This window comes from Erinaceus europaeus, chromosome X (genome assembly GCF_950295315.1).
Source record: "Erinaceus europaeus chromosome X, mEriEur2.1, whole genome shotgun sequence".
NCBI lineage: Eukaryota > Metazoa > Chordata > Mammalia > Eulipotyphla > Erinaceidae > Erinaceus > Erinaceus europaeus.
In genome coordinates, this window is record NC_080185.1 from 17,845,060 (window position 1) to 17,860,232 (window position 15,173).

The window sequence follows — 15,173 nt, forward strand, 5'->3', positions numbered from 1 at the left end:
TGGAGCAGAAAGGGAACTCAATCCTTTATTTGCGCTGACACCTCAGAGTTGGACCAAGTTCCCCAAAGTAAGGGAGCAAGAAAGAACAGGACAAAGGACACAGGTCCCCTCTAACCTCAGCTGGTAAAGTTCTAAAGTGGAGGCTACATTGAAAAATCCCAAGAGAGACAGCCATGTTTCTGGAAGATGGACATTTATTGAGAGAAGCAGGAAGAGAAAAGAGGGAAATACAAACTTTAGAGACATGCAGACCAGAGAGAGGAGACTTACTGATTCCCTATCTTCAGAGGATATGTCTTGACCCTGAGGGTATTCACTTCAGCCTTTGTCTTTAGGGGCTGGTATCTACATTCGTTTGCATTTTATGCCCTTAGCAGTTAGGTAGAGGTAGACACTGGGGCCTGATGCAGTCATCTTGACATTTCTCTCCCTGGCTACCTGCAGGGTGCAGGGGGAGGGGTTGCTATTGTCCTTCTTAGAGAGGAGTCTTTCCCTAAGCAAACCCTTAACAAGACATTGGATTCAAAAGCTGGCAAGATCAAAGCACCTGCCAAATAATGGCCCCAGGCGCTCCCCCCACCTCTTTGGTCCAGAACTGTTCCTGGGAGTTTGTTTCACCTGTGTTCTGAGGATTGTACTTCCTCTTAATTCACTGCTGGGTAAAACAGACAAAAATGTTTATTTTGTTCCCCATTACAATTTGTACATAGCATATGCTTTCAGTCTGTCTCTCCTCAGCATCATATGTTTCGTTTTCCTGCTCTGCTGTTCTCTCTCAATCCTGCTCTCCCTCCTTCCCTCTCTTCTTTCTCCCCCTTCTTTTTCTTGTCAACAGATGTCAGTGATTTTCATTAACTGAATGGGGTTCCTTAGGGTATGCAGGGCTCTTTGGAGTATTCTATTTCTGGATTCCCCCCACCCCCCCCCCCTTGATAGCTGTAATAACTTCAGTGGAAAGAAAACCTCCACCCCTTTAAAGTGTGTCTCCCTAGAAGAATGTTTTCACTATTTATTATATAACTCCTTTAGAATGAGAGAGAAAAAAACAAGAAACAAACCTCCTGAGCTTTATTTTTTTAATACTATGTATGCTGCCTTCAGTTAGATAATATTTCCCAAAATATATCTTGTTAGCAGAGACATGTCTGGACCGAGCATATTAATTATAGTTTCCCAAAGTTAGGAATCCTGTCTCATTCCTCGGTGCGGCAAAACCTGTGCTTCATAGCCATAGTTAAGAGGGAGGGTTCCACTGCATGGCTATAGGTAAGTGAAATAGCACACGGGAAGCTCAGCTCGAAAGGAAAAAAGGAAAAGAAAGAAAAGAGAAGAAAAGAAAAGAGAAAACCTCCACATGATCTAGGTAGCTTCTCTCCTGTTCTGAAACTGGGGCTGCGGGAGGAGTTTGTAAACAGAGGGCCAGCCCTTAAAATATTTATTTTGCGGTTAAAAGCAGAAGTAAACAAGCCAAAGAAGGCAGGCCCGCGGTGGTGCTGGGATGCGTCTATAGATATTTTCAGAAGCTGCTTTCAGCCAGGACTTTGAAAAATCTTGAAAACTGACCTGCTTATTTTGCCTTTGATTCTGTGTGTGCGCCTGCCTGGAAAGGGTGGGGTGGGGGTGAGGTGAGGGTGGGGGTGGGGTCCCTCAACGTCCGGATTTCATCGAGCTCTCTGGGGTGTGCGCGGGCTGGTGGTAACTCTGGGGACTGTGCACCTTTGTGGAAGCGGACCTGGGACCTGGATGGCGGTGCCACCGGCTGGCTGGCTGCTCTCCCCGTCTTCCCCATCGCCAGGGACCTGGCATTTTCCCCCAACCTCCGTGTGCTCAGGAGCCTCGTGATGTGGTGGCTGCCTAAAAAAGCAACAGGGAAAAGTTGTGTCACCCAAGGTTGAAACTTAGGGAAGTGCTGCGGGGCTCCAGGCATGACGAAGCTCCTTGCTGGCAGGGACTCTCTGCTTGCCCCGGGGTCCTGGGGTCCAGCTGGGCCGTCCAGGGAGCGGATGGTGCCAAGCGCTGCTGGTGGGAGGCACCCTTAAGATGGTGGCAGCGGCCAGGAGGAGCCTCGGAGGCGTCCACTGTGTTCCTAAGCCTAACCCCCTGCTACTGGAAGTAGCCTAGGTCATCACTGACAGCAGCTTCCTAGCAGAGTCTTGAAGTCAGGGCTTGACCATCCTCAGACTGACTGCATCTTGAGTAGAAAAGGCTCAGTGCCTTTGGTTTTTGTTTTTAAATTTATTTGTGTGCTTTTTTGTTACACAGCTTGATTTCTGTTCAGATTGCAGAAGGCCTGTTGACAGAGGACAGGTTGGAGATTCATAAAAGCTGAGAGAAACAATTAGAATCTGAGGGTCCACTCCCTGGGGAACTGTAGAGATTTTTTTTCTTTGCCTGTTGCAGCAGACACCTTGACACAGGAGTCATGGTGGTTTTGTGTCGGTTGTAGGTATCACCCAGAGACTCTTCTCACCTGGATCCACCATCATTTAGAGTGTTAAAAATACATGCAGGTGTGAAGTGGTACATACATGCATGTATACATTGGTGAATATAAAATCAAATTTATGTGAACAGGATGCATATGTCAGAATGAGTACACAATATTAACTTTACTCTGTGTGTGTGTGTTTGTGTGTGTGTGTGTAGAATACAACTTTTAATTTCAGGATTTGGGTTATATTTTCTGCTAGCTGAAAAGGCAAGGAAGGCAAGGAAGCACTACAGCTTTTCTCAACTCCAGTTGGGGCAGAGGTGTATTTTATAAGCTAAAGAGGAGATATTTGCAAGACAGAGGTTCACATTCCAATCTATGAAACTGAATGCTTTTGATGACAACTAGGTCAGGTGATATTGAAATATCTCCTAAAAACTACACATTATCTTAGACACGAGCTCTTGAAGCAGAAGACTCTTCCTAGGTGAGAGGAAATACAAGAATGGAGACACTCACTCAACCCTGCTACTGTTTTGATGACTTCCTGACTCTTTTATTTGAGTGGGGAATGGAATTTAAATGTCTGAATGGGAGTTCTCTGTACAGATTTCCTAGATTAGTTGAAGATGTATAAAACCTGTGGCTATCCTCCTTCCTTATCTAATTTTCCTCTCACAGCTGTGCTTTGGATACATGCTGGAAGGATATACAACTCAAATCAGTCTCTGCTGTGATAGACCTTTAGCTTTGCTTCACTGCTTGTGAAGTGTTACCTGTAGGTGGGGACTGGGGGCTTGAACCAGAGTCCTTGTGCGGTGCACTCAGCTTGGTGCACCACTGCTCAGGCCCCAACTTACTGTTTGAAGATAAATTTTCTTTAGAGGCTTGGGAGGAGGCACAGTGGATAAAGCTTCGGACTCTGAATCATGAAGTTCTGAGTTTGACCGCTGGCATCACTTTATCCAGAGTGATATTCTAGTTCTCTCTTCCTGCTCTTTCTTCACATAAATAAATAAACTAATCCTTAAAAATTGAGAAAGATATATTTCATTTTATTTTTATTGTTTGAACTTGTAAAAAAATTGTATATTTATTTATTTATTGGATAGAAACCACCAAAAATCTAGAGGGTAAGGGGAGATAGAGAGAGACAGAGAGACACCTACAGCCCTGCTTCACCACTAGCAAAGCTTTCGTTCTACAGATGGGAAAACGGGCTCAAACCCAGGTCCGTGTGCACTGTGACATGTACGCTTAACCCGGTGCACCACCACCTGGCCCTGATATATTTTATTTATTACACGTGAGAATGAGCTTCACTTCTTCTTCTTCTAGCGTTTGCCCTTCTTCCGTAGCCAGTCAACAGCGTCAGGTTGAGCCTGATGTCTGCTTGTTTCTGGCTTTCAAAGTGACTGGGATCCATGTGGATTCAGTCAGCTTGGAAGGATCGTCAGTTTCCCCAATAAATGGGTACTCACAGGATGCACCACGAGAAGGTCGATCCAATGCATCCCATGAGTTTCACTGGAGATAGAGAAATATCACAGCACCACTTAGCACATACAATAGCTGCTGAAGATTTATTTACCAGGGTCCTCAAGACTGCAAGTCCTGTGCTCTACCAAGTAAGCCATTTCCCTGGCCTTTGGTTTTCACGTCGCATCTTTTGTTGTCTCTGTATTGAACACTTTAACAATGCTATTAATGATCTTCAAAAAGTGAGTGTAAGGAAAATATTGTCCACAGATTAGTTAGGCTCCAAGTGACTAATATTCCTTGATCTAGAATGTTCTAGCTATGATTTCTGTGTTTTATGATCCTTCTTGTCCATGCTTAGCCTACACCCTCCAGGAAAGCTCTCTTTCACCCTTACTGCTTTTTTGCTGCACTGGGCTGGCTTCTGGGTGACTCACCTGGTAGTGTCCATGGGATACTTTGGGTAAATTTCATGATAATCTTTTTACCTGCCTCTATTTTATCTCCTGTACTGGGTGGTAACCTCCATTATGCTTTTTATGAATTCGGTGCTCAGTAAGGGTATTACTTGGTGGCTGTGTTCAGCATCCTTATTGGATTTCTTTAAAAAAAATGTATTTATCCATTTATGATAGAAGAGTAGGGGAGAGAGAGAGAGACAGATATGGAGAAAAAATACTATCTTATGTGAGATGGTGGGGATATCAAACTCGGGACCCCAAGCTTGAGAGTCCAACATGACATCCAGTACTCTACCTCCCAGGCCGCTTAGGGTCCTCCTTTCCTTCCTTTCTCTCTCTCTCTCTCTCTCTATCTCTCTCTCTTTCTTTACTTTTTCTCTCTTTCTTTCTACAAAGTGGAAGGGAGAGAGTGAGGGAGAAAGACCACAACATCAAAGCTTCATTCAGTATAGTGAAGGCCAGGCTCAGCCCTGGGTTACGCACATGCCAAAGCAGCACACAATGCAGTGAGCTGTCTCAGCAGCCTCCTCAGGGTTTCTTTAGAAGCTCTGGTAGCTTTGAAAGTCAGTGTCAAACCAAAAGCCCTTTGAAGGGCAGCAGGGATCCACTCTGATCTAACACTGCTAGCTTAATTCGGTGCAGAATATCCACTTCATTATGTGCCATCTTTTATGAAAAGTGGTTACCCGGTTAAAAGCATGGGTTTGTGAGGCATGAGTTCATGTCTAAGGCCTTCTACCTGTCTCTTCATTGTGTGATCTTGGCCAAATAGCCTTTCTAAGCCTCTCCCAAATGGAGACGGTTGTATTTATCTAGTGTGCTTATTTCATGTTAAATATATATGCAGATATTATTTACTGGTGAAAGATATGAACATGGAGAGAGAGAGAGAAGAGGAGAGGAGAGGAGAGGAGAGGAGAGGAGAGGAGAGGAGAGTAGATATCTCCAGATCAGAGCCCTGTTTATGATGGTGCTAGGGAGTAAACCTGGGACTTCAGTGCCAAAGACATGAAAGGCTTTTGCAGAACCATTATGCTGTCTCCCTAGCCCTGGTGTGCTTATTTTAAAGATAGCATGAGAAAAAAATGCATGGGCCATGTCAGAGAATGTGCCAGCTGCAGTTTGGTCAATGGAAGGACGCAATCAGGATGGACTCAGTCATACTCCATTCATACTGAGTCCCTAGACCACCAGTGACCCTGAGCTTCCTTGGTGTTCAGCTTCACCTTCCACTTTCTCCTGCCGCCACCATGAGAAACTGATCCCAAATGTTGGAAATGACATTATTTATTGTGGTAGCTTTGGATTAGAGAATGAATGGGGCCACAGTACTGAAGTTGCCCTCAATGTGAGGGGGCCCAAGCCCAATCTTAAAGGGTTGTACACATGGCAAAGCAGCACACTATCCAAGTGAGCTGTTTTGCTGGCCCCAGACAGCATCTTTATCCTCAGTGGATAGACACTTAAGCCAAAGCCAGGTTTTCTGTTCTTGGCTATTGTGAGTAATGCTGTGGTAGAAGGGAGCTCACAGGAGTTCAGGTAGCCCTTTGAATCATTCTTTTTTGCGTGGAACCTACATTTTTATTCCAGCTCCTGAGCAGTTTTCCCAAGTGTGGTGGAAATTAAGACTCACTCATAGGATTTGTTTGAAAACAAACAAACTCAACTCACTCAGACTCTACTTCCCTACCCCAAACCTGCAGAATCAGAATTTTAGGAAGAGAGGCTAGTAATCCAAATTGTATTGATAAAGGATATTTTGGGTGTGTCTTATCGACAAATACTGTCTTAGAGGTCTAAAAAGACTCCTAGAAATTATATATAAAAGTGCATGTTTCTGCTACCCATGGCTTCAAGGGCTTGGTCTCTCTAGCACCAGCAAGGTGGGTGACTTAAAGCCTGAGGTACTTGCATTGAAGTTTCCTTTCCCTAGAGTTGTTGATATTTGGTGGTAGAAATTCTATTGATTTTACCCAAAGCCTCCATGTTTACAAAACATTTCTGGTTGATAACAGGTGCCCAGTAAGTGAGACTTCAGGCTCTTTTTTGTCACAACTCCCCCCCCCCCTAAGGCAGAAGTTTGAAGAGTGCCAGAGTTATAATGGCAGCCCGCAGGCCTTGAGATTATGCAAAATGCATATCTGTAACTCTGACCTCTGGCTACTTCCCTGAAGGGCTTGGGGTTTGTACACAGTAGTGACCTGAATATTTCTTGAGGCAGCAGAGAATTATACCTGACTAATGACATTCAGACAAAGACTATTGTAATCAAGGTTTGACACACTTGATGTCTCCCACACCTTGAAGGTAATTTGTGCTTTAACAGTTGCACCTGGATTGTTTTACCTAAAAGCATTTTTGATCTTCCTGTTTCTTGTGCTGTGATATGATTTTTATCAATAAATACTCTGCGAGTATTTATTGATAAAAACTCAGAGAGTTCTGATCAGGGACATACCTATTGTGTTTTATGTAAAAAAGCATCTGTGATCTTCCTGTTCTTTTCGATGTGTTTATCAATAAACACCCTGCCTTGAGTTCTAATCACTGATACACCTGACACTCCCATCTCCAGGTGTCTAGGTGCTGTCCCTCCAGACTCTTCAGATAAACTATGCAGTGACTGAAGTGATTTTTCTCTCAAGTCTGGGACATATCCGATCCCAGGGTCCTGGCCTCTGGCCAGAGTTCTCCTACCTACATAGAAGCCACATCCTTAGAATGAACATTTTATGCCCTGGGTCCTCAGGTTCCTTTCCGGTTCAATGGAATAACCTCCAAAGTCCTCCTGGGCCCTTGCAGTCCACCTGCTTCTGTTCTGTTTTGAAGCCTCCTGTTTCCCCACTTGCTCTGCTTTTCTGCTTATTGACCATCTGGCCTCCATTCTTGCTGCCTTCTCATTAGGGAAAAATGGGGAAGGAAGAGAATCTCAGAGCTTGTGCCTTTGCACACAGCACAGGGGAACTCAGAGATGCCATCCGGATTTGGTGAAACCACCAGCACTGACGTCAGTGGGCAAACATTGTGACCCGTCTGGTGGCTTGTGCCTTGGTTTGTTTGGATGGGTTGGTGAAAGGGCATGGGAGTGGGACTTCTAACACAAGCCTTTGCTAGTCCCTTGTGGGTGGGCATGGATTTTCTTTATCTCGAACATCACTTTTCTGCTTGCATCTGGCGCTGCAGAGTGAGGCTTGGTCTAGGTCTCTGTCTCTCTCTCTCTCTTTCTCTCTCTCCCCCCCATCACAACCCCTCATCTCTCAGGCACTAGGTTGTGTCCCAGTGATTGGTCCTTGACTAGTCCAGTACATTGAACTACTATTGCTGCTTGTAACTTTGTGTTAAGCATGTTTTATAATCTCCTCTGTGGAATTGGGGGTTCAGGCTGCAGACACTGACCTCATTTACATCACAGCAGGCTTTAGGACTTAGGTGTATTTCCCCATTTAACACACACACACACACACACACTTTTCTTCATCCCACTGGACATGAGCAACCTTCGTAAGGAACAAAAATGTGTGTCTTTTTAAAAAAATATTTATGTATGTATTTATTTAATTATTTATGATAGAGACAGAGAAGTAGAGAGGGGAGAGGGAGATAAAGAGTGAGTGAGAAAGGCACTTGCAGCCCTGCTTCACCACTTGTGAAGCTCCCCGCCCCCCGCCCCTGCAGGTGGGGATTGGAGGCATTATAACATGTGCTCTCTGCTAGGTTAAGCCATAGCCCAGATTCCCAATATGTGTGTCTTAAAGAGCAGTGTGGAATGGAAGGAGAGGCCATAATCCTCTTCTGTGAGGTCACTGCCTCCAGGCAAGTAAGGAAACAGCACCTTGAAAAATGTGGTACTGATTTTCAGTGCAAAAGGAACACTCTGGAATCTGATAACAAAACAAAACAAAATGGCTAGATGACAATAGACTTGTTCCCTGACCTTTGAACTGGAAATTGACTTGCTCGGTTCATGCGGCTGGAAGAAATGAGAGTCCTTGCCCTATCCAGTCTGAGCTCAGGGACAAGCTGCTTCCCTCCTGACCATATTGGTCTTTAGGCCATGAGGTACAGTCCAAGGAAGCCTTTGATACACAGGTTGGCCTCCACTGCTGAGTAGTATGTAGTCCCTGTCTAGCCTAGCCGTAGTGATTGTTTTATGAAAGGGTTTTCTTTTACTAATACCATCTCGGGTGTATCTGAATGTTTCTTTAGGGAGCAAAGATTACCTGATTAGAAATAAAGAACTGAAAGCCAAGCCCTGAGGGCTTTTGTTGAAGACTTTGGCTTTCCTGCAATTCTAATTTTAAGCTATTGCTCAGACTGAATGCTTTTGCTTCAGGGATCCTTAATTTTTTCTTTTTTGATTTACTTTTGAATATTTTTTTCCTGTGGTAAAATATACCACATTTAAGTAACATGTTAGTGCTTGGTAAAGAAATGGTTCTGGGGGTGGGGGTATGTACAGTCACAGTGTTCTGCAGCTCTCAGTAACATGTATATTTTATCACGACCATGAAATTACCTTGTATGTTTTTTTTAATATTTTACTTATTTATTTATTTATTTATTTATTTATTTATGACAGAGGGACATTGAGAGGGGAGGGGGAGTTTGAGAGGGAGAGAGGCAGAGAGACACCTGCAGCCCTGCTCCACCACTTCACCTGCAGGTAGGGACCGGGGGCTTGCACATTGTAACATGAGTGCTTAACCAGGTGCGCCACTGCCTGCACCCCCATGTGTAATATACATTATATATCTATCTATCTCTATCTATCTATCTATCTATCTATCTATCTATCTATCTATCTATATTTGTAGTTTCTGGTACTTTATCACTATGGGCTGGGCCAAGTTTTTCTGCTAGAGAGACATTGAGACTGATCAAGAGGTAGAGGGATGGAGGGAAAGACATTATAATACTAAAGCTTACCCAGTAAGAGGAGGGCCTAGGCTGGGGTTATGTAGAAGACAAAGCAGGTACACTATCCAGGTGAGCTAGCTTGCCAGCCAACTGCATATATTCTTTATCAGAAAATGTAACTATTGGAAAGGACCATAATAACCATTTACTAGGGTTGGGGAGACAGCATGATGGTTCATGTCTGAGGCACCAAAGGTCCCAGGTTCAACCTCCAGTGCCACCATAAGCTAAAGTTCAGCAGTGCTCTGGTAAAAATAGTAATAATAATGATAATGATGATGAGGGTAATAATAATAATAATAAAAATATCTATTTGGTAGAGCTTTCTCATTACAAAGAGGGGACTAGCCAATGTCATAGTGTAAATTACTGGCAAGGGCCTTGCTGGTGCATGTTTACCTGACCATACTGATAAATTTGGACAAGTGTCTTTCTATATTGGTAACAAATTCAGTGATATTTCTCTGTGTTTTTTTTTTTTAAATCAAGTAAGCAATCAGTTGTTAAGAGTTAGAGCCCCAAAGCCCCTTCATACACGATCAAGTCTAAATTCATAGGTAGGAAAATTTAATTTTATTTGCGATTTCTGACTGCAAATTGAGCTACAGAAAAGCTGCTAGCTAACATTTTGGTTTCTAAAGCCCAGGAAGATTTTTCCTGAAGCATTTCTTCCAGTAGATCCATGCTTCCCCATGGTTGAATCCAGGTCCTTTGTGGGTGGTGGTTATTAATAAGCTTTCCTTAGGATGTTTACAGTAACTGCTGTGACCTAAATAAGATTGCTGGTATTGTTTTTCTACACAAAGGCAAGAACAGTTTAAAAGAGTATGTTCATCTCCTAGTGCACTGTTGTACTTACCCATGACTAGAAGTACTGGAGCATTGCATTTTCCCCGCATTTTCTCCTAGTTTTTCCACCAGGCGGAGGAAGCTTTCATTGGATGGACTAGAATAGTGCTACGGAGGTCAACATGGAGGGTCTTTGTGTACCAGATATTTTATTTTCTTGGAATACAGGTTCAGGACAGTGTATCATGTGATTATATGTCATGGCCTTTTTTTTTCCCCCTTTTCTTTTTTTTTCTTACCTCCAGGGTTATCGCTGGGGCTTGGTGCTGGCACTACAAATCCACTGTTCCCGGATGGCTATTTTTTCCATTTTATTGGATAATACAGAGATATAGAGAGGAGGGGGAGATAGGGAGAGAGGAAGATAAGACAGTTGCAAGCCTGCTATACCATTTGTGAAACATCCCCCCTGCAGGTAGGGAGTCGTCGGGCCTGGAACCTTGTACTTAATACTAGGTGTGCTTAACCAGGTGCCCCACCACTTGGCCCTACCTTTTTTTTTCTTTTATTAAATATTTTACTTTCAACTATAGTGAGACAAACACAGTGTAATGTAGATATTTACTGTTTTTAAAATATGTCGTTCAGTTGTGTTTGGTTCACATTGTTTCATAACCAGTATCCAGACTGGTTTCATTCTGCAAAACCGATACCTTAGGTTCTAGAGAAAGCATAATGGTTATGTGAGAAGGCTTTAGTGCATGAGGCTCCAAAGTTCCAAGTTTAATTCCCTACACCACCATAAGCCAGAGATGACCAGAGCTCCTCTCTCTCTCTCTCTCTCTTTCTCTCTCTCTCTTTAAAATAAAATAAAAATTGGATGCTCTATGCCCAATTGGAAATATCTACTCTTCTTTCCTCCTCTTCTGAGGCTCTGCCACCTACCATTCTACTTTCTTTTCCCATGATACATGGCTTGAGATGAACAATGTGATTGTATTTACCTTTTTCTGCCTGGCTATTTCACTTATCACAGTGTTCTCAAACTTCATCCGTGTTATCACGTGTCAGACTTTCCTTCCTTTCAAAGACTGAGTGTAATTCCATTGTGTGTTGTGTTAGCCAGCATTCTCCAGAGAAATTGAATTGAAGAGGTATAGTTACAGATTATATGGAAAACTAAAAAACTTAAAGGGATTGGTTTACATGGCCAGGGAGGCCTAGAACTCCCACCCGCTGTCTACAAGCTGGATGCCCAGGAAGCCTATGATATAAGCCAGTCTGACTCCATGTGCTTGTAACTCAAGAGAAGAGCTCAGTTTGAGGCTGATGGGGTTGGAGATGGGGGAGTATGTGTAAGTATCCAGAGTCTGAATACCTAGGAACTAGTTGCTGAGATGTTCAAGGACAGGAGAGATGAGCAATACAACCTAGAAGATAGGGAAAAAGTATTGATCTAAGGTACCCAACAATGCTAATTTCAAAGGATATTTGTGTACCTTTACATTCATAGCAGCTCTATTCACAAGAGCTAAAACATGGGGCCAACTTAAAGGCCCAAACAGGTGAAGAAGTTGTGGAATAGATGCTCATAGAGGAATAGAGGAATACAACTCCAGGTGGATAAAATGGATAGAACGGGAGGTGATTAAGTGAAATCTGGGGTATGCATGCTCCACCACCTAGCCCTCTAAGGGAAATAAATTAGTGAGGAAATTAAAGGCAAAACTAACAACTGGTTGGCTTTTGTAACATAGACTACAAATAATTATAGTGAATGAACTTACAAAAATACAGTAGTCAAACAGAGTCTCAGACTCTGTCAAGACTGTGGGGGTTATTGGAGGGAACTATAGGAGGTAGAGGGAATAGATAGAGGAGTTCCTTTGGTCAGATGATACTGGAACTTTGGATGTTCTTTATTACACACACACACATGTGAAGTGACACCCCCCAAAATTTTATGATATTATAAGTCAGTGTAAGATCAACTCAAATACATTTTAAGATAGAGAAGAGTCAGAGACAATGTGCCCACCCTCATGCCTGTTTAGTGGGTTCCTCAACCATGCAGATAGTGGCTTCCCACCTTGATGAAGGTGATGTTTGTTCACTCTGCTTACCTGTTCTAGAACCACTCCCAGACATACCTGGATAAAAGTTTTCACACAGATATCCACGTATCCCTTAGCCCAGTGAAATGAGGAAAGAAATGAACCATCCCTTATGTGTGTGCTCTTTGATTCATTCACCTTTTGATGGTCATTAGAGGTGCACCCACTATTATGCTAGTGTGAATAATGTTGATATAAATCTAAGCATTGGTCCTTTGTTCTGGAGACAGAAGTCAGTTTTAACATATTGAATTGGTTTTCTCAGTCTGACGTCCTATGTCCATGAAAATCACATGGCTGGATAAAGTGAAGGAAGAGCCCAAACCATGAGGGACTTGAAGCATGAAAGTGTGAATGCAACTGATTTACAAGTTTAAGAGCCATAAAGAGAAAAATAACAACTAAAACAAAACAGAGAACGCCCTAGTCCCTTTAGGTCTGCTTACAGTGTATTTCTGGATAATGTTTTGTTTGTTTGTTTGTTTTTAAAAATGTAACTCCTGTGATAGTCTCCATGACCCTTCCTGTCCACATTTAGAGTGGATTATGCCTTCTTGTGCATGTTGTGATTCACTTTCTTGAGCTCAGACACCCTGCTATTTCTCTCTTTGGATACTCTGAACCTAGGACAGAGCCTGGGCACCAAAGCAAATGCAAAATATGCTTATATGAGTAGAAATTTAACTTCTTTCATTTGGAACATTTTACTTTCCTAGTTAGTCTTGGAATAATCTGACATTTTATTTGTTTTTCTCTGCTTTTTTATGTGTGAGACATGGCTTCTGTTCAGGAGCACAAATTAGGTTTAAAAATAGGACAATTAAGTGTCCATACACCCCCGCCCCCCTCCCATTCCAATACTTTGTGGGGAGTTTGAAGTACATTTAATGAGGCCTTGGTATTGATTGGTGAAATGAATCAGGCCCAGACTACATGTGTCAATTTGTGGAGGCCCCATCTGAAGACAATAATCTTGTGTGGATCTATACCTGCTGCAGCTGGCTTTGTGATAGAAGTATTTGTAGCATGGGACAGAATCCCCCTGTTTCCTAAGATTTGTTTCTTTCATATCCCCTTCCATCTTATGATCCCTCCTGAAACATTTTTGTCTGTTTCCAGAAATAGAACATCTCCCATAGTGGTGTCCAGTTTCTAACAGAGGTCCTGGCTGTGTTGGATATATGCCATTTCCCATTGGTGAGCAGAGGGTGTTGCAGACCCATTTATTTTCAGGTGATAGACAACACTTTAGGAACACATGCCCCAGAATCTGGACACCATTCATTCAAAGAGCACCAGCCAGATGGCAGGCTCCATGCCAGGCTCCAGGGAAACACTGATGAGGAAGAGTCTACGTTCTGGTTCTGGTTTCCATGGAGGGAGCTGACAGTGGGAGAAATAGATAAGGAGGTAGTAACCAAACCTGGGAAGAAAGCAAATTAGGACAGAGAACTGGTTTAATTAGCTGATAGCCTTGGTGGGAACTCCACTCACCTACTACCTGGAGGATGATCAAGAGTTTATCAGTTGATGACAAGCTGGAGAGTAACCTGCAATGAAGTACACCCCATGCAGACGTTGAGATATGAGCAAGAACACTGCAAACCCTGAGAATTCAAGCAAGTCCTTCTGGGAAGAGTTCCCCAGGAATCTCTGTAGTCGTCTTTCCATTCTACCATTCTTATCTCTGCATAGACATTCTCACCAATCCTAGTCTTTAAGCAGAAATGTCTAAAACATGACTCCTCTGTGCATTAATAAGTAGGCCCCCTGATTAGAAGGAATACATGAATAAACAAAGCAGCTAGAATCCAGACTTAATGATAATTAAGTTTAAATCTTGTTTAAATCTTGGACCAGAGCATGGGGTTCTATCATCTGCAATGAAGGCAAGTCTAGAGTGTAAGTACAACTCCCCCCCTTTAAATATCGCACTGCTGTTGATTTTGTTTGGTTATTAAGATAGAAGGCCTTGGAAATGGTCACTTGTGGATTCTGTGATCAGAAATCTACATACCAAATGCATTTGCAATGTGATATATTTTCAGTTTTTAACAGGAAGAAGAGATAAACATATAACTATCTGTGATATGGGTTTTTGAGCAACAAGGCACTGCCAGCTTTATGAAACTTTGTTTTTACAGATGTACATAGCTGAATGGCTAGTATTGGTAGTCAGGAACTTTTTTTTCTCTGCAAGAAACCAGTGGAATTTTGCAGATAATATGCTTGAGAGCTTGCTATAGTCAGGCAAACAAAGCTTTTATTTCCCACTCCAAGTTTGATCATTATTGCTAGTGCTCAGCTTCAGCTTAAGCAGCTGCATAGAACTAAATGTACTTTTCACAAAGGGAGCCCAGAAATTGTCACAGGAAAACATCAGGATGAGGTAGGGGAGACAGCATAATGGTTATTCAAAACAGACTCTCATACCTGAGGATCTGAGGTCCCAGGTTCAATCCCCCACACTACCATAATCCAGAGCTGAGCAGTGCTCTGGTAAAACTAAAAACAAAAACAAACAAATGAAAAATCCAAAACATCTGGATGGTTTGATTCTAACCATTTATATATTGAACAGGCACTGGGTTCCAGCTCTATGTTAGGCTTGTCCTAGGTTCTGGTGATTCACAGTTTGTTGGAGAGTGATTGAGCGCAGCAAAGTGTGTCCCCTATAGTGTCTGGTTCCCCATGGGGTGGTCCATGAAGAATGGGGGACACCATGGTTTTAGGCATTATAAACTTTCTTCAGGAAGATAGAAAGCACATGTGCAGATGAGCGGGTCTTTCGGACAAAATGGTGAGTTGTTGAGGAAGTTGGGCCCTTTTTATTCTGACCTGTTTACTTGGAATGGCCTTCTCATTGGTCTGTTTATGTGATCTGACTCTTCTATTGGTCTTGCCTTCCAGGCGAGACTTTTTAATGCCTGCCACCATCTTCTTCCCTTCTATCTAAACTATACCTGGCTTCCTCTTGAGGCA

General features: G+C 42.8%; 1 protein-coding gene across 6 annotated transcripts in view; it reads left to right on the forward strand.

Annotated features, from left to right (window-relative positions):
• FGF13 (fibroblast growth factor 13) overlaps positions 1–15,173 on the forward strand; it is a 737,755-nt gene that overhangs the window by 46,578 nt on the left and 676,004 nt on the right. Inside the window, exon 1 of one of the 6 annotated variants that reach the window (XM_060183223.1) lies at positions 1,247–1,363. The exons of the other annotated variants lie outside the window; for them this stretch is intronic. The gene's annotated coding sequence lies outside the window, so the exon portion shown is untranslated. Of the gene's footprint in view, positions 1–1,246; positions 1,364–15,173 lie in introns of those variants that run through there. 6 annotated transcript variants of the gene reach the window in all.